The 23,262-nt window shown below is 41.5% G+C and overlaps 1 protein-coding gene across 1 annotated transcript in view; it reads right to left on the bottom strand.

The window, feature by feature from the left end:
* Positions 1-23,262, bottom strand: part of LOC147662776 (uncharacterized) — a 589,669-nt gene that overhangs the window by 417,110 nt on the left and 149,297 nt on the right. The window lies entirely within an intron of this gene.

A 23,262-nucleotide genomic window follows, 5' to 3' on the forward strand; every position in this document is an offset into this window, starting at 1 on the left:
AGACAGCCAGGCTCCCGCCCCAAAGCCAATCACAATGCTGCAAGCAGCGTTGTGATTGGTCGGGACGGCAGCCAGCCAGGGGCTTATGGGGTATGTTCTCCATGCAGGCTGCAGAAGAAGTATTTAATTACATGTTTATTTAATTAATTACACAGATTGTGTTTCTTTGAGATAAAGTTCGCTTTATTATGCACAAGTACTATTGTTTTATGAGATGTTTCGAACTAAAATAGCACTACTGATGTTTCTTTGAACTTTACAGCATGCAATAGCTATTTACCAAAAAGAACAGCATTCTTTTTGATCAGTAGATTGAAATAGAAATGTTTCAATAAATGCCAGCTAATAGTAGCACCCCACTTGCATTTAATAAACGAGCCATAATGTGTGCCACAAGCAGACAGCAATATTCGTCTCATTTCAGAAAACAATTGGCCCCAGGAGAAAAGCCAGTGACGTCTAAGGGAATTGGACTACCTGCAGCTGTAGGTGCATCAGCCTAGGTAAAACCGAATCAATGAAACATGAAGCCCGTACAGATTTCAACTTATCTGGGTAAACATTTTCCATTTTCATTCAATGCCACAAACTTTCTAATGTCTATTTGCTTTCTTCTGTTTCTTTTTTTTCTAGATTATAAACACATTTACTCGTGTTCAGCAGCATAACCATTGGATCTTTAGCGGATATTTAAAGCAGCATAACCATTGGATATTTAGCGGATATTTAAAGCAGCATAACCATTGGATATTTAGCGGATATTTAATAGAATTTTTCCACATTGATTGCCATATTGATTGCTAACATTCTCCTCTCAGGAGACCCGAATTTAATAAAAAGCATCATAAACGAACAGTGAAAAAATTATGCTCCATTTATGGCACTTGTTAACATTAATGTGCATGTTTTTAAAATAATATCTGATTATCAAAGAATGTTAAAACATGTCTCTCAGTTAATTTATCCTCATAATAGCAAGCTTAAAAGAAAATACAGAGCACAATGGACTTGAAACACAAAGAGCTTCAATTCGGTTAGCTTCATCCTTTGCGCTGCAATGAGTCACAAACCGTCCATTTAATTAATATGAAGGTGCCTGGAATCGGCTTTGCATCTCATTGTGAGTACTGTTTAATGCTTTAAAATAGGCCAACATGGGACAGCAAACCTCTATCCCATTATAGTTGAGAATTGTCTGTACATAGACAGACCACACAATGCCAAATGAAGTGACACTATATGAAATGGACTTTGGGTAGAGACTTCAGTGGTATGTGGGAACACTGTCTGCTAACCCCACTGTTTGTGATCTGTGGAAGGATAGTATAGGTTATCAGAAAATGATAGCTTAACCCTTTGTGAATTGTTGCCACCGAAGCTCGACACTGGGCAATAAGGCCCGGTTGAAATTTTCTTCCCTCTGGCGTAATCTAGTGTAATTTGGGTAATTTTGTGTTACTATTGTTACGCAAAATTCCCACAATTATATTATAACACCACATCATGTAAATACGCAACATTTGTGTTAAAAATATGCAGCGAATGTGCCATTCTCAGTAAAAATTACAGCAAGCACAAAGGAACAACGCAAACAGCTGAGCACTAGTGACTTTATATTAATGCTGCTTTTGCATTTTGTGCACTGTTTTGTGTGAAATGCATCCCTATGTCAAATGTGGATGCTAAAATACAACAGCAAATGCCAGTTTTACATTTTGTATAACTACGCATAAATTCACATCTTTTTTCGGTGTTTTGTGTAACTATGCAAAAATATGTAAATTTCTCACAACCCTTTCGATAACCAGTTCATGTTCTCTGGCTGCATGTATATTTGAAAAGCATTTGTTCATTACATTTAAAGTCAAAAGAAGGGTGAAACATCCCTCTCTAACTAGAAACTTGGAAGGATTTGCAAATGAGCACATTGTGATTCACAGTGGTAATTGCGAATGGTAATGGACTTTAGTGCATGCAAATTAAGACTTTACATTCATGGAGACAGTTATCTTGGCTTTGCAAACGCAAAGACAATTGTTAGGTTAATTGCACCTATTAACGCATCTATTAACAGGAAAGTATCAAACCCATCTGGAGTAACTCATGCAGGGCACTCTAACCTGTAAGACCTACATGGTATCGTCGAGTGTTAATCTGCTGGGTCCGGCACATCATTTTTATGCCAGTTGTTTAACATTGACTGCATCAAAATATGCTTTGAGTGAATGAATAGTTATATCTCTTTTTTGGTGTGTCTATCCCTATACTAGCCTATTCCTCGCATATGTCCTTTTTGCAAAATATTGTACTCTGTGTCCTATATGTTTTGTCATGGACTGTATGACTTACAAGTTTTAAGTAGACATTTATGTTATCAGTACCCGTTTACCTCCCCTCAATTCTGGCCCTCTATTCCTGCATGGGAATATCATAGTAAAGGCTGGTACTTTCAGTATTGTTTGCTAGCAGTGCAGGCCTGGGGCCCCAACTTCACTTAACCCCTTCGATGCTGATGATGGCCCCCAGCCGCCATGCACTACGGTTGGCGTGTGCTGATGATGCCTGGGGGCCGTCATGAACCCGCCCACTCGCAATTCTGCCGCACAGGCGCAGAATCGCGGCCGCGCCCAAGGGGTTACAGCCAGTTCAGATTTTACAGTCATCGTTCTTTTCCAATTAACTAAGGCCGTTCTTTAGAGGTATGGAAGATTGCTGAACAGATGCCAAGCTGTTCTGCCTTGACCTGTAATCTCTGTATCTTCAAGCTCTGACTTCCATAAAAGCTGTTCTAGATTTTGTAATATAACCAGTATTTAATTGATATACTCTATAACATTGGCAGTTTGTGGCCTACTACCAGCTGTACTACAAACAAACTGTAAGCATACAAGTTATTGAATTGTGACTGCTCAAACCTCAAGTGAAATGGAGAGCTGCCACTTTGGCTAACTTAGCTGTTGGTAATGCTACAGAAAACGGTGGAATCTACCAGCTACGGTATCATGCATTAGTCAAAATGTCAGCCTCACTTTTAGATATTGATGAGTGTATTCTATTGGAATAGTAGGCCATTGTTGAAGAAGCAATGTTGATTGATCATACATCTTTGTTCTTAATTCACTGTTAAAAATGCACTAAAGAGAAGTCCCACAAAAGTGATACTACAAGGGATTGTCTTATTCTGGGTGACCCATTTGCAGAATTTGGACATTTTCCTGCTTTTCAATTGCACTGAAAAAGCAGGAATTTTATAGTATGTAATAATAATAATAATAATAATAATAATATCATTCATAAAGCGCATGGTTACACTTAAAATAGTGTGTCCCCGCGCTGTGGATGAGTTCCATACGCTTAGATAAAAACAGCAGAACACAATACAGCCACACCCTGCCCTTTACTAATGACTGGGGAAGAGGTGAGTTTTGAGTTCAAGTCGAAAGCGACTTTCGGATGGCTCCATCCGCAGATTCAGGGAGAGTTTATTCCAGTGGGTGGCTGCCAGGTAGCGGAATGAGCGGCCCCCCATTCTGGCTCTGAAGATACGAGGGACAGCGAACAGCATACTGCCCAAGGACCTCAGATTGCGTTTGGGACGGTGGATAGTTAAGAGTCTTTTTAAGTAGGGGGGGCCTTTCCCATGTGCAATTCGATGGGCAAAGCACATTGTCTTGAAAAAAATGCGCTCTTTGATGGGTAGCCAGTGTAACTTGGCCAGAGCGTTTTTCCCCAAAGCTCTCCTGGGGAGATTAAGTACCATACGTGCAGCCATGTTCTGCACTCTTTGAAGTTGCCCCAAACCTTTTTGACTTAGGCCGATGAAAAGGGCATTGGCATAGTCCAAGTGAGGGGTCACTAGAGCATGGACAAGGGACTTCCTAGAGTTGATGGGCAGGAGATCTAAAACCTTACGCAAGGTTTTGAGAATAGCGTAGCACTTGCCGGTGACTTTGGCAATCTGTTTTCCAAAAGTAAGTTCTGTGTCCAACAGAATCCCCAAATTTTTAGCTGAGACTGCAGGTATAGGAGTCAAACCTAGTTCACTCGCCCACCAGTCAGAAGACCACACAGATGTTGCTTTACCCACCAATAGCACTTCGGTCTTGTCCCCATTGAGACGAAGACAGTTGTTATTCATCCAGCTCGTGACAGCTGAGAGACAGGCGGAAACGTTCCTCGCTGTCTCATCATGTCCCTGGGTTAGTGTGATCATTAGTTGTGTATCATCGGCGTAGGTGATGATATCTACGCCAAATGATTCCACCAACCTTGCAAGGGGTTCCATGTACAGATTGAACAATGTAGGGCTCAAACTGGAGCCCTGAGGAACCCCATGCTTCAGCTGTCTGGGTGACGATTTAAATGGGGGGCAGTGGATTTGAAAGCTCCTTTTCTCTAAGAACGACTTGAGCCATTCATAGGCGTTACCCTTGACTCCAATCTCAGATAGTCGTGTCGGCAGCGTGTTGTGCGATACGGTATCGAATGCCGCACTTAAGTCTAATAACACCAACGCCGCTGTCTGACCTTTATCTGCTATCTGACGCAGTACCTCGGTGGAATACAGGACGGCAGATTCCGTCGAGTATTGGGCTCTGAACCCTGATTGGGTAGAATGAAGAAACTGGCCCTGCTCAAGATAGTCCATCAGTTGAATGTTGACAATTTTCTCTGCTACCTTCATACAGTAGAGCAGCAGAGAGATGGGGCGGAGATTTTGGAGCTGTGTTACAGGCATATTAGGTTTCTTCTTCAGTGGGATTACCTGCGCTCTTTTCCAAGGTTCAGGTACCTGGTTAGTGTGGAAATATAGATTAATGAGGTGGCTAATGTGGTCGATTAATACCTCTAGAACATCATTGAAGCGCTTAGGAGGGGCAGCATTATTGGGAGATCCCGACTTTACACTATTAGCGATACTTATCAATTTTTGTCGATCGGGGACATAAAAACCAATCAGCTGGCGGGAAGATTTTAAACACTCTTCTTCCTTGGCCTGAATTATGTTCTCCTCAGTTTTAGTGGTGAAAGATGCATGAATAAGTTCAACTTTATTGACAAAATAATCAGCGATCACATTACATAAATCATCCGAGAATATATCTTGAGTTTCTAACCTGTTAGGAACAGTAATTTCCTTATAAATGGGAAACAGTTCCCTAACTGGATTTATTGCCTCTGTGATCCTGTCCTTGAAAAATTTTCCTTTTGCTGCTCTAATCATTTTTGAATATTTAATTAGTTCGTTTTTATAAATTTGTTTTCTCTCTGGGTCATAGTCCTTGCGCCAACCTCGCTCCATTTTTTTACAGATGGCTTTAGCAGTTTTAAGCTCCTCTGTGAACCATGGAGCCGTTCTACTGCCTCTAACTGGAGGTTTGTTAGTCCAGGGGGCTACCTTATCAAGTGCCCTGGTCATCCACGTTTCATAGGCTACACAGCTGCCCATCAAGCTGTCGTTCAAAGTGGGCGGTTCCTTCAATAAGGCTAATCTATAAGCCTCTTGGGTGTATTTCCTCCAGTTTCTATGTTTCACAGTGGGAGGTTTAGGGCTATTGGCTATATTAGTTTCATTATATATAGAAAACGAAATTAGTTTGTGATCAGACCAGGGAATGCTTATGGGAGGGGACACATTTATAGGCTCCCAGTTGGCAAATATTGGATCGAGCAGATGGCCCGATTGATGCGTGGGCAGGTTGAATTGGAGCTCTAACATCAGGGACTTAAGTGCACCCAGAAGGGTTTGAGCCTCCATATACTTACTATTTTCAAAATGGAGATTTAAATCTCCTAAAAGAAGGAAGTGATTATATCTTATAGCTGGCTGAGAGATGGAATCTAACAAACTATCACAAAAAGAGGCAGCTGGACAAGGGGGACGGTACAATAGGAAACCATTTATAGTATTTTTAGGGGAAATCGTGAGTGCGAAAAAACCTGCCTCACATTTCACAATATTCACAGGGTCTAGTGTGCAGGTAAACTCTTTTTTAAAAGCTATAGCAATTCCGCCCCCTCTTTGATCCGCTCGATCTAGTCTAAGTAAGCTATACCCTTCAGGAATAGCATCAAGCGTGTCTGGTGACGATACGTCATCAAGCCATGTTTCTGTGAAGAAAAACGCAGCGGGCTGGCCATCTGCTATAAGGTCATGAATTTCGGTAGTATGCCCTTTCATGGAACGGCAATTTAACATCATTAGTTTAAGGCAGGCAGTCTCCTGCACTGTAATGGTGAGGGAGGTTTTAAAAGAACAGTTGGGGCAGAGTAACGGAGCTGTGACCGCTCGAAGTGAGTGTGCACAGCACTTTGAGACTGGGGGGCGCAGACGCCGCAATTGTTCACCTGAATAAGCATATTTACCAGGGCCCGCTAGATCCACAGATGTAGGGGTTGTGGCCCTGGGCCGCATCAGGTCGCGGTCAGGTATGTACAACAAGAAGACTAGCAAAACAAGGTGTTGAATGAGCTGTGTAGACTTGGTGCATCTCCGGCTTGACTGTTGTCAAATAAATCCGATTGGTTCCAAATCATTAAGAAATTGTGAGATGGGTGTGAGAAATTGGAATTCTATATTCATGACAAAACGGAGGCATATTCTGTGGAAGGGGAGATATTTCCATATGACGCAGCTCAGTTTCCCACAGTTCTTACAGGTAATCTCAGAGAGTGAGTTTATTTTTGCAGATGTTTCCTTGCCATGATATCTTGGGATGTGAGGGCTTTGATTAGGAAAGACAGTACTCAAGGGATTTAGGATAGTGCAAACTTTGAAACCATCTCTGTTTTGAGGCAGTAGTTATTCCCTATCAATGCCCCACATGTTTTACATATGGATAAGTATGGGCCTGCAGACCAGGAATAGATTTATAATAGAATTGTATCTATTGAGTGTGTATTGACCTCCAGTGAAAGATTTGGTGAGTACTTTTGACTGATCTAGAGGCCCCAGTAGAGTTAGTAAACAAGATGTTTCCCGAAAACAAGATGTTCATGTTAGCAGACTGGAATGAGATGTTAGATGTACATGACAATAAAAAGCTACAATTACGATGTTTAAGAGCAAGAGCTGCTTAATACCTCAGAACCTACATTTAAAAGAATAGTTGTAAACAAGTGGAAGAATAAACTATTATTTAAAGTGCTCTGAATATCTCCAGGCTGAATGCTAGACTGAGTTTTTTCATGTAATGAATGAATATATGCTTTATAAAGCACGTACCTAGCACGGGGGCATCAAGGCACTGTGGAGAGGGATCAGGATCGGGGGTGTCCCTAGGCAAAAGGGCTTGCAGATTGGAGCATGTGAAGAGCCAGGTTACGGAACAAGGAATGGGTTTCCAGAGTAGAAATTGAGGGAGGGAGGGAATTTCACAGATTGGCTGCAGCCAGCGAAAAGGCCCTCCCCTCCATCTGGATTTCCTAAACCTGGCAACAGTCACCAGATTCTTGCTGGCAGATCTTAGCTGCTCGCCGGGACATATCTCCGAAACAGTTTTTTATTGCTTTCTGACCCCATATTGTAAAATACCTTGTGCACCAGGCACAGGGCTTTAAACACAATTCTCCGTCCCAACGGGGGCCAGTGCAGGCTTCTGATGGTAGCTGATACAGAGTGGAATTTAGGAAGGCCCATCACCAGCCCGGCGGTGGTATTCAGCACAAGTTGAAGTCGATGTAGGAGCCCTTTATTTATCCCTACATAAAGGGCATTGCAGTAATCTAATCTAGACAGCACAAGGGCCACCACTGCTTGTTTCCATGACGGGAGGGAGAGAAATTGAAAGATCATCTTGAGAGTCCTTATATCCCGAAGCAGGTAGAAACTGTTCTATTTATTTGGGGGTCCAGGAAGAGAGAGGTGTCCACTTTGATGCCTACATGATTTTTGGCACTGGGGCCAGAGTGAGGGCAGGATCCAAGCGTGTCCGGCCACCATGCCTCAGACCAAATATCCTTATTGTCTCCCAAAACTAAGATCTCAGTTTTATCCCCATTGAGTCTTAGATAGTTTTGTACCATCCATGAAGCCACCGTCTGCATGCAGTTTTTAAAATTTGCTGCTGACCCTTCAACACTCTCAGTGATGGTAATCATGATTTGAGTGTCATCAGCGTAGGATAACACTTCTAGGCCGAAAGATCTTACCACCCTGGCAAGCGGGGTTACATAAATATTAAAAAGGGTAGAACTCAAGGAGGATCCCTGGGGAACTCCACAGAACAACTGTTTAGGAGCAGAGAAGAATTGGCCCATCTTGACTCTTTGTGACCGTTCCATAAGGAAGGATGTAAGTAGATTAAGGGGAAGCCCTCAATCCCTGTTTCCCGGAGCCTCCCAGCCAGTCTAAGGGGAGAGATGGTGCCGAAAGCTGCCGTCAGGTCCAGAAGGATGAGTAAGGTGGTTTGATCAGCGCCAACCTGTTGTTGAATGGTGTTGAAAACAAAGGTTAACGCCATATCGGTACTGTGCTCACTTCTGAACCCATGCTGCGAGCCATCGAGCAACTGATGTTCCTCCAAATAAGTACTAAAATGGTGGTTCAGGTGTTTCTCCAAGAGTTTGGCTGGGACAGGCAACAGGGAAATTGGCCGGTAGTTCTTTAATTCTGCAGGGTCCATGGAGGGCTTCTTTAAGAGAGGTTTAACCACCGCAGTTTTCCATGCGGTGGGTGATTTGCCAGAGGTAATGGCAGCATTAAGGATTGAAGTCAAAGGTATGGCAATAGCCTTCATTCCTAGTTTCAGGATTTTAGGGGGCAGGGCTCCATGGGGGAACCAGACCTAATTCCACTTAACATCCGCTCAGTGTCCTCTTGAAGTAGGAGAGGAAAGGAGCACAAGCAGCAATCCTTCGGAGGAGCTGCCAGAAAATCCGATGGGAGATCTGACTTTGATCCTCCAGCAATGGACATCTCCGAGGTGGAGTATATGTCCCTAATTTTGGCATGTCAAGCTGTGATAATTTCTTATTGAGTCTCACACACTTCAGAACCTCTTGTTCATCGTACAGTCCTAATTATCTCAGTATGTGGCTTCTGCCCCTCGGATAGGCTAGAGAATAGCCACCAACCACAATTTTCTATGTCTGCTTTAGAGGCTGGGACATTGCATGTTTATAGGAAATTGTAGCAGTGTGTCATGGACAAGCAAAAGATCATGGAAAAATCAAAGAAGGTGTATAATCCCAGACAAAATGGAGCTGGAAGCAGATATGGACCCTTAGAAAAATCCCTGAGTATGTGGAATTGCTACACAAATGGTTAAACAAGCATAGAGTGGATTATTGAAAGCATGTAAAAGAGAAGGTTTATTGGAATCAATAGGTTCCCATATTAACACCTTCAGCGTGGCGCGAATTTTCGCGCTGTGCTGAAGGTTCTAAATAACGGGCGTGGTTGTGACGGAACGGTTCTGTCATAAGCAAAGCCCAACCGGCGCTCATGTCGTTCGAAAGGGTTAAAAGTATTAGTGCACCTCTTAAGGAGAATGGTATGAGTGAGGACTACTGGTTATAGTGATCATATTTTGCAACTCTGAGGCTTGGCAGATCATATTGAAATGCAGTTTGAGGCTTGAACTTGCAGTGGCGAGAAGGAAATTGAGACACATACCTAAAGGATAGGGACTGTTGGGAATGCCCTTGTGATTGCTTGCATAAAATATTCAACAAAGTGTTGTGTGCCCCCAGTCCAGACTACTTATCAAATGATGCACTTAAGATTATGTAGTGGGTCAATGTTTCTGTCACTCGACTTAAGGTTACTAGCTCCACCAATAGGAATATCATTTTTTAGAAAAAAAAGCATTCTTGTTTCCATCTACAAAGAACGGGCACTGAAGACCCACAAAAAAGTACTCATCAATGTGGGTGATAAAATCTTTGCAAAGATGCCTTGGAATAGCCCCCAAAATGTATGTAATTTAAACAGCAGATGTTCAAAATATAGTCGCGGAGATTCGTCCATTCATCTTTCCGAGGTTGGATTATTTCTCTAATTGTTTCTCTAATTTCTCAATTTTTTCCCAAAAATTAACACAATTCAATTTTTTTACTGTCTTTGGCTGTGTTGGACCTAGCCCTTTTGACAGGTTTATCCCCAGACGTTTTGCCTTTTTGCTTCTTAATTTTCAGAACCTGTTTTCGTTAGGTATGGGACTCTATGCAATTTGCCACTTCTGATAAGTGCTAAACTGCAAGTGCTACCTGTGTAAATTGTAACTATGATTGGTTATCCATGATTGGCCTATTTGATTTACTGATACGTCCCTAGTAAAGTGCACTGTGTGTGCTCAGGGCCTGTAGATTAAATACTACTGAGGGGTCTGCATCGGCATCGCTGGTTGTGCAGTACACACAAGTAGCTTTTCAAATGTGACTCAGACCTGCCACTGCAGTGTCTGCGCGCACAGTTTTTAAATATCATGTCGACCTGGCAAGTACACCCACTTGCCAGGCCCTAACCATCCCTTTTCTTATATGTAAGTCACCCCTCAGGTAGGCCCATGGTATCCCCATGGGCAAGGTCCAGTGTACCTTGAAGGTAGGACATGTACTGGTGTGTGGTGTGTTTTACATGTTCTTATAGTGAAATACTGTGTATTTCGTTTTTCACTATTGCAAGGAATAGCTCTCCCATAGGCTATCATTGGAGCTGCACAGTATCATTTTACATGTGTAACTTTCAATTGAGAACAGCTAGAGATTTGGAGTTTAAGCTTTCTGAACTCAAAATGTTATAACAAACCTATTTGTAAAGGTGGTTTTTAAATTGTGTGTTTGAAAATGCCACCTTTAGAATGTGGGCATTTTTTTGTTTAACCACCCTGTGTACCTCTGCCTGTTTGTATATTTACAGTCTGGTTTTGGAGTGACAGGAGCTGGGGATGCACATTCACTCTGGACAGTCACAAGGGGGGTTGAGGTGTGCCCTGCTTTTCCTGGGTGATGCACAGCCAGGCGAAATAGGCCTGTCTGCATTTAGAGTGTTGGGAGGAGTTTTACTGGCACTTGAATAGGCTGTGCCTGCTCTCCACAATACTGTCTCCCCGTTCTGTAGTGAAGCTGGACCCGGGAGAACAGAACTGGTTTTTACTGAACTCAGAGACTCTTGAAGCAAAGACTACAAAGAGAAAATGAGGTATAAGTAGTGGACCTAAAATCTCAGAACTTTAGATTACTTCTGGATTAAGAGGACTCTGCTAAGAAGAAGAGCTGAAAAGCTGTCAGAAGGAGTACTGCCCTTTTGCTGTGAGTTGCTTTACCGATTTGGCCTGCAGTTGCTGCCTCCGTCTGTGGGCAGTGGAAAGGACTGGACGTTTAACTTGCTCTGGTATCCTGCTTAAGAAGATTCTCCATGGCTTGAAGTAAAGCTTCACTTCTGTTCTGAAGTCTCAGGGACACAAAGACTTCACCTGCAACTTGCCAAACAGCACCTGAATTCCTCTGGTGGACTCCTGACCGCCAAAGGGTGACAAATCCTGGGCTCTTGGAATCAAGTGGCTGGTGCTGCAATACAACACCAACTCCATCAGCGCCGCTGCCAGTGATACTGTGACCTGTACTGAAGCAGTGGGCACCGCTTGTGAAGTACACCACGCCACCCCCTGGCCTGCATGCAGCTCCAACACCCACCTACATCCACTGACGCCTGCAAGTTATCGACCTCCCTAACGCCTGTTGCCGCCAGCATCTCATCATCGCAGAGCTGATAACTGACGTGGGTGACTTATCAAACTCATTGACACCACACTGTTGAATGGAACTGACGCCTCCCTGCTACCTCATCTCCACTGCCCGCCCAGACTCGATGCCTCACTTCCTCATGGACGCGATGCCTCGCCTCGCCTCCCCTGTGGTAGTAAGGAGCCAGGCTAGCCTTGGCCCATCGATGCCTCACGTCTGTGACACTATGCACCATCCGTTGACTTCATTTTCCAAGGTCCTATTACTCTGGCGTCCATGTGACTCTGTAGTCAGCCCGCGCACCCTGCAGTTGGAACCATACCTGGGATTAGTGCCTGTCATGACGTTGTAATAGCCCCAGTTGGATCTATGTGTTTATACAAGCATTACTTTTACAATAATCGTTCTAAAAGTGATATTTTGACACATGTATGCTGGATTTTTCTTATTTTGGTCTTAGATAAAGATGCTATTTTTCTAAACAGGTGTTGTGATCATTTGTAGTGTTTTCACTGTGTTACTGTGTGTGTTATGTACAAATGCTTTATACATTGCCTCTAAGATAAGCCTGTGTCTGCTCGTGCCAAGCTACCAAGGGGTTGAGTAGGGTTTGTCTAAGGGGTGTAACTCCCTTATCCTGACTAGAAGAAAGGGGCCCTTGCTTGGACAGGGTGCAAGTAGATGCCAACTAAAGACCCCAATTTCTAACATTGGCGGCAAGTGCTATTTTTAAATAATTTTATTTTCATGTTATGTCCACTTCTAAGTTTTCCCCCTCAATGTATGGACAATTCTATTACTGTATGGGCAGCAGATGCAAACAAGAGAGCTTACCAGTCCTGCCTTAAAAAACGCGACACAGTACTGCCCAATAGATTTCAGATCAAGGCTGTAATTGACAAAACGATGGCAATTTGTTGAGCAACATAAAATCAGACTTCAGTATGAAACATGAACAAAAGAAAGGAACATCAGCTGCTGTGTTGTAAAACAAGTGAAACATCACGGTAGCTTTCTGAAACGACACATTCTCAAAATAAAAGAAAACATAGCAATAACTGTTTATCACGACTTTCCTTTTTTGTCCCTTTAAGAAATGCATTCTTCTCAATGTAGAGGCTACTATAAAAATCCTGTGCATATTGGGGTTTATACGTTTTGTTACATTATTTTGTTTTGGTAGCCCATGGAAATGTGTTCTCCGCCAATATTGATGCATTTTTTTTTAACAAACTAAAAAGACCGAAAAAACTTCTGGTGTGCTCTCTCCAAAAATTTTGCAGTGCATCATGACCACAACACATAGAAATGTATATGAAATGTAACCTTCAATTGGAATCCATGCTATCACTTTATTTACCGCAGTCAACGCATGAAGCATATGGCCCCCTTGCAAATTCGCATCTGTTAATCCATGAGACTAAACGCTTCCATTTCTTTTGGAACCCATGAAAGTGTCAACAAGAATAACTATGAATGACACACAAAACCAGGCTGAATTTTTCAATTGTCTCCGAGTCACAGTAAGAGCACACTAAAGAGACCAGAAGAAGCTGAGCATATGGGAGACAATTTTCATGATATATCTTTTCAATTTGTTTTTATTGTCATCCTCCATTATGCAATAAAAACATGTCAGCTTCATTATTGCAGAATATTAGACAACAGGCATGCATAGAAAATGTAACAATATGAAACCATCACAAAGTAATACATGTCCAATATCAGTGCAGCCATTAAATATGACAGTTAAAAGAAGCTATACAATTCGTGACCTTGACAAATACCTCTTTCATTTTTTGCTCTTATCATGCAATGAATACAAATATAACGTTACAGAAATCTATTTGGTGTCCTTCAATTTTTCCCAATCATTTGTCATATGTTAGCGGGAGTAAACATTCCTCACATTTTCTCACTAAAATAGGTAACTTAAATGAAGAACACAATTCGTTCAATTTGAAGAAAAACAGCAGCGCAAGACATTTTCACCAAAACAATAACTTGTGTTTTTTATATAGCAGTGCGCGCAACGAAATTCGTTTTATTTATTTATATCTTTACTTACCTGTTTAAGTCCGTAATCCATACATTACTACCCCCCACACAGCCCCTACCCCTCCCCTGCCCGGTACTCCCACTACTGGCCGCGACTGGCCTAGCCACAATTTGACCTTGTGACCTCCAAACTACTGTGTCGGTTAAGGGTGATCATTTAGCTCACTGAATCATCCTGACAGCTACTCTGACACCGAAAACTTCCCTCCAGTTCCATAATCAACTAGATACTGTAGCAACTTAAAGCGGGTCAAAACATGACCAGTGTATTATTTCCTTCCCTTTGATGACTTCCCTTATTTACATCTGTATATGAACTAGGCTTTTCTCTGAATTAAAACGTTGACACACATGTTTGATCATGTATGAATCAGCTCTTACACAAGATCTCCTTTCAGTATTTGATGATTCACAAGATGACTAGTTGGGTATTAACCGCATAGGTCCGGAAATGTACCTCAGCCCGTAGTTCATTCGGTCATTAAGGAAAAAATGTGAATGCAAATCCGTGTGGTACTCAATACCACATGGAGGCACATTAACACTCAGACCAACACATCTGTCCACGTCTCTATGCACTCCATGAGCACCTGGAGTGCATAATAAAAATTCAGTAAATAGAACAGAAAAAGTCACAAACTATCATCAGTTCCAGGCCTTCTTCAAAGCTCCTTGTCCCCTTTAATGTCCATGCAGTGGTACTCTGGTCTTTCCTTTCAAACATTTTTCAAAGGAGGTTTACTCCCAGGGACATCTTAAGGATGTTGAGGGCCCGGGGCCAAACGTATTTTTAGGGGCCCTGTTCATAACCGCTTGGACTTTATGATCCGGTTTCGGTTCTTTCTTGCCCTCTCCGGCCCTGCACTGAGTGTACAGGCACACTGGTCCAAATTCTACATGTATTTGCATCAAATATTCAGGGATAGTGACCTGTGTTTTCAGTATTGCACCACAGCAGAAGCTCACTTATACTGCAAATAAACACTTTGAAATCCTCCCATTTCTCGTATGTGAGGTCTTGTTTTGATCTAAAAGCTACTTTTTAATGGATGTTGCATGAAACGTAAACACATTTCTCTGCGAAATGTCTATACAGACTCTCAAACATCACCCACATTAAAAATAAATGAAGGTAACAAGTAATCAGGAAACGACTCTGCAAAACACACTGGATCTATCAGGCTCCCCCCTCCCCGCCCCCTGAAAGGCTGGGGCCCTGAGATAGAGCCCACTTTGCCCAGGTATTAAAACGTCTCTGTCTACTCCTTAACATCTGTGCTGTGGTGGTTGTGCCGGCACAGCCTGTGATAGGACTGACCCTGGTGGAACTTTTGAAGCCTCACCAGCCCCACAAGAGTCAGCGATTCACTTACACCGCAACACACTGGAGCAAGTGAGCTACTCTCTCTCTCTCTCTGAGGTGCACACGGTAAATCACATGCGATGCTGACCGCACTTTTTTGGTAATAATTTAGAGCACCTCAGTGTGCACTGTGCACACAAATGTGTGACTGGGTACTGCATACAAACAAGTACCATGTGCAGGATCTTGCTTTATTCATACAATCCTGTGGCTGAATCTTTACCGTTCCTTATATTGAGTAGTGTTAAGTTTGCCGCATAATTTATCCCTATGCTGCATTAAATCAGCCTGAAAAAAATGCCTAAAGAAATACCTAGCTGGCTGAATCCAAAATGCTGTGTCTCCAGAGAGCATGTACATTGCCCTTCTGAGAAAGTGTAATGCTTACTCGCATACTCTCATGTGCTTTCAGCGGCAGATCTCCGCTGAGAAATCTTGCTTTTTCAGCTGCTTCACCCCAGTGTTAGGCTGAAGATTTACATTCTGCTACCTGAGCCTCTGATTATTCATTGATTAATGGTTTGCTTTCCATTTTAATGAGGCCATTTTACGCTGTTGCTGTAATTATGGTTTTATCTTCTTTTCTAATGCAGAAGCACTCTTCAGATCTAAATGATTGTTTATCTGTTGTCATAACACTGGGGGGGGGGGGGGGGGGGGCATCTAAAGATAAACTGCATACACAACAGAAAACATTTATTGACATATTCCGTGGGTCTTCATCTTTAAAGACAATGAAGACAAGCCAAAGTAGGTAAAATGAAAAACTGCTCTCTTCTCTGCATCATTTCCATCAAAATTACATTTCCTTCCGTCTGCTCAATGTATCACTTATAGGTCATGTTTCTGCAACACTTGAAATTCTAATTATCTCTTTCTACTTCCTAAGTTTTGAATGGCTTTTTCGAGAATGATTGTGTTTTTTGTGTGACAGAACTTTAGTTGGATTTCTCAAATTACAGTTTTTTTTCTAGCTTTTGATATTCAATTGTCTTTTCACAATGATTCCTTTTTACAGTTATTTCAGGATTTGCATACGTTGTAAGGCCATTAAAAGTCTCTTCTGTGAGAAGTTAATTCTGTGGAGAAGGGGGGAAATCAAGAAGGAGAGACTAGCGATTCAAATACAGCAACTTGCTAAAAAGAAAACTGGATGACCTTTGAAGATCGACTTCCAATGGTACTAAAATAGGTTGTGAAGAAGACAACCCGAGTGTTAGTGTGTAACTTCATAAATAGTGAGCAACCCAAGGCAGAACAATCAGGTCAATTTGTTTCAACGATGAAAGGGCTCGCCAGACGTTAATTCCATATAACTGAGTAAAAGTCTCAAAATATTTGAAGTAGGAATTATTGTAACATGCATGCATCTGTGTACACACCTCCAAGATTAAATTCCTGTTATTTACTCAAAAAAATAAAAAATAATACAAGTCTGTCTTGCAGATAGAATCTTGTTGGCTTTAAACCCCAACTTTCACTGAATGTCAAGTAACATGGATTCACCATGGAAACCCACCTCACCCACAAAATACACATTGCAAAAAACACTAACATGGCCTGGGGCCAGATTGTACTCCTAAAAAAAGTGAAATTGTTTCTTCTAGAGAGCAATTTCAGATCTGCCATTCAAGCCCTTGGACTCTTGCATATGGCTTCCCAGACTCCAATTTGTCCGCAATAAGGGGATCCTACACACATAGGATCACACCACCCACACTCCATTGTTTCCTGATCAGCCAGGACAATCTTAAAAATACTGCAGCATCATTTACAAAGCCATCAAGGCCAGCACCCACGCTTATCTTTCAGACAAGTTTACTATCCCTGGCGTCTGATGGCGCATCTACAGCCAGGACACCATGGTATTGGAGATTGAAAGGTGTAAAAAAGAAATGAAAAAATCACAAAGCCATTTTCATCTATGCATCCAGGCTCTGGGACAACAGCCCCACTTCAATCAGGACTAGCCCAATGCTGCTCCAGTTTTCAAAAAAGTTGAAGATGTATCTTTTTCAAGAACACTACATCGGAATGCCGTCACAGTACACTTCTGCTCCCAGACCTCAACTACATCTTCTAGCATTCATTGACTGAATGCTTGCCTTTGACCGTGTTCAGTGATCTGTTGCCTTTAACTAGGTTTACGCTATGCAAATATTGCATACATACATACGTACATGCATGAATGCATACATACATACCCACATACATACATACACCATCAGTCCCACAAGAGGGCAAGACCCTCTGTACTGCCAGCACTATGACCACAGCCAGTGAGCCCACCACTGCCCCTCCAGACAAGAAAGTAGTAGATGAACACTGGGAGTGTGGCTGAAAACTTGGGTTTTGATAAGGCTACTTGTGCCAGCCAAACAAGTAGCCTTTTAAAGGTATCTCAGACCTGCCACTGCAATGTCTGCATGCAGTTTTTATTGCCATGTCGACCATGCAAGTGCACCCACTTGCCAGATCCTAACCATCCCTTTTCTTACATAAGAATCACCCCAAAGGTAGACCCAACGTAGCGCCCATAGGCGGGGTGCACTGTATGTGGCAGGTAGAGCATGTAATAATGTGTTTTACATCTCCTGATAGTGAAATACTGTGCATTTCGTTTTTAACTATTGAAAGGCTGTCTTTCCAATACGTGATTATGGGAGTTGCCTTGTAAACTTTTACAAGTGTTACTTTCAATTGCGAAAAGATAGAGAATTGGAGTTTAGGCTCTCTAACCTCAGAATTTGGCAACACACCCTATAGTAAAGGAGGTTTTTAAATTGTGAGTTTGGAAATGCCACTTTTAGAAACTGGGCATTCCATAGCTTAACACTTCAAGAGGATTAGTTACTCTCGAAGGGAAAATTTGACCCTAAATCTGGTGGAATCACAAGAACTACCAAATGGATCACAGGGGATCTGAGTGGTCAGAGCTTAATGCCTTCACACACCTGGTGGGGTGTCATGCTTCATCATAGGGCGCTCCTTGTCTAGCCGGCACTGCAATGCCTGATGGGCCTGGGGGTTCTTTAGCTGGGATCTTTTGATCTGTAGATGCTGTTAGATAAGTGCATGTTAGGGTTTGGTTTAGCAAATAGGGTGGTGATAGGGGTTCGTGTAAAATGGTCTAGGTTTACCCACTAATTCATATAGGGTAGGAATAATTTGTTCTGATCCTGATGAAATTCCAATTGACCCTTCTAGCAACTTGGAATGAAACATGTTGACCCCACCTTATTCCTCATATTTGTAGCTATCAAGGTACATTGTGATTTCAGGATAGCACCACTATTTTTATGTAGTCAAGGGACCATTATCCTATAAATATTCCCTTGGTTCCCATAGACTATTTTATACGCAGTCCTATCAGCACTTTGCTGTGTTGGCCTGCTCTTTGCTGCTTTTGTCTTGGGCAGGGAAAGGACTGGATTGTACTTTCATCATCCTGCAGTTAGTGTTTTCTCCAAGGGCATGAAGTAGAGCTTGCCTCCTGTTTTTTATGGTATGCTTTGCGTTGATGTTCTCTTTTACTGCAAGCAACTTTCATCCCTGGTAGTTTCGCTCTCTTCGAGGTAATGGGGGTTTCAGTGCTGGCACATAAACTCAACTACTGCACCATTAATTTCTAATCAATCGCTGTCTGGCTCACTGAATACATTTATATAGTGGATAATACCAAACAAGCATTGACAAAACTAGTAGGTCTGGTTTAATATGCTAGTGCACATACAGACAGGAATACACTAATGTGCCTTTGTGCATGCTTATGTATGCATGTGTTACCAACTTTTTAGCAATAAGAAGCAGGTAGAACATGAGCTGCAGGGTGATGTAAAATAGTCCTCCGGTCATTGCAATTCATGCACTATATTGGATTGGATGAGGAAATATACATCCAAACAGCCAATAACATTAAGTGAAAGAGTACAAACCCTCAGGATTAAGCCAAGAACTGATTGACAAAGGCTCAAGCTTGTGATTGAAATTGATTGCTCAGAGAAAAGCTAATAGTTGAAAGGGACACACCTGAAGCAATTATATTCAGTGTTGTCAGACCCAGAAGTTAAATGTTCTGTTTGCTTGGCTTAGATAGGAGAGTCAGGGTCTTAGGAATTGTATTATGTCAAAGGTATGAGTTGTTTAATATAGAGAGAAGTGAGCATTGCATTAGATCAAATATCACAATAGTTACATCAAAGATAGTGATATCCATCCACCAGAGTAAAAATATATTCATTAGAGGACTCAAGCTACACATGTGCACTAAATAAATGAGCATGCACCTTGGAAATGGCTGCTTTCAGATGCTCTGAAAGAACACATGCATGTAACATAGGCTGAGGTAGCACCCTTAGGGCCGCCAGAAAGAGCCTTATCATGGTTCATGTTATGCATATATATTATTTTGCAGTATGAGAATAACGCTTCTCGCAGAGGCTTATTTGGGGTTTGGTTAAATATGTGCATCACAGGGTCAGCATGTGGTGTGTCTGTACACAGAGGCCTGTGGAAGGCTGAGTAACAAATGTGCATCAAAGTGTGATTTGGCATACTTGACGTGGTTACATACTATTTAATTTTGAATTTAGAAGATAAGCCTGTAGTGTGGAGGAGGATACACAGAGTCAGAGATGATGGAAATGGTCATATTTGTGCATCAAAAGGTAAGCCAGCATTATTGAGGTAGCTACACACAAAAATTGGTGTCTGTTAATAAATGTGCAAATGAGGATGAGCCTGAATCCTAGTGGAAGGTGAACAGAAGGGCCTCTAAGGCTGCGGGTACATACATACCAAAGGGTGACCGTGCACCTTGATGTGAGTGTATATAGAGATATGTGGCAATTTAGCTTCGTGCTGCTTTTATCATTATATATGTAGCCAAAATTGGATCTGTACGTTTGTTGAGTTTTTGCTATTCAAATGGACCCAAAGCAACAATCGGGGTCAACCTGTAACCCTCGGACCCTGGGAACCTGGGAAATACATTAAATCATAAACAAAATTGGTTCCCTCAGGAACTCCATATGCTGCATAAAATGAACACACACAACAGTGTTATTTCTTCAATACATTGATTTCTTTAGTAGACCGCACAGGTAAATGTCCAGTAGGTTGTCAAAAAATAATCTAATTGACGTTTATGCCAGTAGTGATGTTTTTTATAAAAAATAAAGCAATTGTAAAAAAATATTTCAAAACAGTACACACGTATATATTACACTCATAGCGTCAACCATTTCAGAAACTAAACATTCTAAAAGCGTCAATATTGAATCACATAAAATAATTGGCTCGATCCTACAAAAAACATAGATGCCTCCTAAATATTTTAGTGAATGGGAGAATCTTCCGTGGTACTCAAAATGTTTTGAGGTAACATCTGTGGCCTCTTAAAATGAAATTTGCAGCTAATACCATAAACATCAGAGAAGTTGTTGATGATGAGGACTATGTTTCACCTTACAATGTTTCAAAATATTAGGCCAATTTCGGTGACCCAGTAATTCGTGGGTATGATCGGGGACCAATATGTGAAAAAGCACATTATTATTGCAGGGCAGCACTTGCACTTTAAATAGACAATATCTTATGAGGCTAGATGATGAGACAGACAGCAAGCCGCCAAAGCTCAGTTTGTTTTAATATACCCTTTTTTTTTAGCAATCAGAGCAGTTTAGGAGGACCGATTTGCATATTTCTATGACTCAATTCAGGCTAGGATAGCTGCATTTTATGCAGTGCTTCTACTGGTAGTTAGTCACTCAGTCAGTCAATTCATCTTTATTCTGCTATTTTAAACAGCCATAAAAGTACATAAATATAATTAAAACATAATGATATAACATAAGTAGAATGAACTGCAACATTCCAGATAGTATATAAGTTCCACAATCCCAAATTAATACATTATTTACTAATTCCACAGCTAATAAAATCTAATACATAATATTCTTCCTCAAGTCAACAGCAACATTAAAACACACTAATTGGTCATTTAAAAATAAAAGAAACTGCAAGGCCACATTATAATTCCTAATATTCTGTGCAACAAAGATGGATTTAAGATAGTACTGCTGATACCCTTATAAAAACTACAAAATAGCATAAAGTGCTTTGTGCTCTGCTTGCTCACTCCATCACATGGACAAGGAGTCGATTTTGAAGGGCACACCTTCATAGGGGAGAAGGCTACCATGCCGAAACCTAGTCAGCACATAGTGATGTTGATTATTGGTGACGCAGGACAAATAATATTGCTATCCCTCCTCCAAAGAAAGAGACGTGTACATGTGGACTGTTGGTTTAATCATTTTCAAGTCTTTCCTGAGAAATGCCCTAAAAGGTAACTTCAATCATATTCTTAGTAGGTTTCAGAACCGTTAAAGGATCAACACACACTGACAATTTAAAAATGGGACTAAAAGAGGAATTAATATACAACAGCCATGGGATGCGAAAAGCATTATCTAGGTTGAGACAGTCTGTAATGATAGATTTGGTGAAACCAGTCCATAGCTGCCACGGTTTCAGATTGCTTATGTGTGACATTTTCGTAATTTGAGTGTAATTATGAGTGACATTCAACAACTATGAGTGACACTTTTCGCGAGCAAAAATCAAACAATGAAGATTAGGCAAACATATATATATCAGAAATTACAGCCCTTTCAGCAACGAGAAACAGTATGAAGATCTTAAAACTATTGCAAACCGCTAGAAAGGGAAGGACAATATCTGACATGAAACACAGACTGCGGAGCTGCCACATTTTAACAGTGCTTATGTGTGACATTTTCAAGGTTTTAGGGTACTTATGAATGACATTCAGCTACTAAATGTATGACACTGAGTGACACTTTTTTGAAAGCAAACTCAATAAATTAAGTACATGGAAACAGATAAAAATAAGAAATTACACTAATTTGAGCAAGGACAAGCTTTGAAAAGAACTTAAAAACTGCTGCAAAACACCTGATCCCACTGTAAAACGATTGCATACCCACAATCTACTCTACTGACTTCACACTTGTGATCATTATTGATTCTTACAGAGCCACAGACAAATTGCATTTGACAGTGTAAAATTGCCAGATCATGTTTGGCTACGGTGCACCTTATCACACTTTGTTCAGCAATCCAACTCCTTTTCTTATTGTAATCTGAACCTTATTGCATGCTCTGTTCCTAAACACAAACATCACTGATTCCAGTGCTTGCTCCGTAGTGTAACAGGCCACTTACCAACGGGAAAATCCGGCCTAGGGCAGTAGTGTCTAAGGCGCAATGTGAAACTCACAGCTGACAGCTGCTCTGCTCAGAGCTGCTTACAGACAGTGCTATGCTCGAGTCCGTCGGGCAGTCGATACACCACCGTGCTCTGACCTGGGCAGAAAAGGGCAAATGCACTCAGCAGCAGAAATAACTTAGATTGCAGTGTGCGCGGTGGGTGTCTTTTAAAAAGCAGCGCTCACCGTAATGAAACCAGTGCAGTTGAGTACTTCATTTTGTCTATGTCTTCCTGGGGCTCGACAGCCACAGGACTTGTAAAAAACATACCTGATTCATCCAGTCAGGACTTAGTTATGCGCCGTCCACTGAAAAAGCCAGCCAGGCTGTGGAGGCATGATTACATTGAAAGGAGCCTGCCCCGACAATGAACGAGTATTTAACTCTTAACATTTGCCGGCTGTGATTTAGAAAATAAAAGCAGAGAATTAGAATACATTGCTCTACTTACTTTTATCTGTAACTAGCTTACCCGTCGCTCGTTGCTGCGATCTCAGACGAAAGGAAATTTAAGGAAACTTGTTATGATAACATTCAATTTACATTGTGTCATTTTTATTGAAACTTATTTATTTTAGTATGAAAAACTTTTTAAAGTATTTTTTTAATTCTGTTTATTTATTTGAGTGCTTGTGGATACACGGTATTTTTAGTTTTTCCGTCTGGTGCGTACACGAATAAATCAGAAGCTTTTCCGACGCGTGAGCTGGCCACATACAGTTGTCCATGTGAGAAGCACAGATTCTCCAAATCTAGTCCACACACTTGCAGCGATTGTCCTTGTGCTTTGTTGATGGTCATTGCAAAAGCGAGTCGCACCGGAAACTGTAAACGTTCAGTATTGGAAAGATTATGCGGCC

The sequence above is a fragment of the Lissotriton vulgaris genome, unplaced genomic scaffold (genome assembly GCF_964263255.1).
Source record: "Lissotriton vulgaris unplaced genomic scaffold, aLisVul1.2 SCAFFOLD_355, whole genome shotgun sequence".
Lineage (NCBI taxonomy): Eukaryota > Metazoa > Chordata > Amphibia > Caudata > Salamandridae > Lissotriton > Lissotriton vulgaris.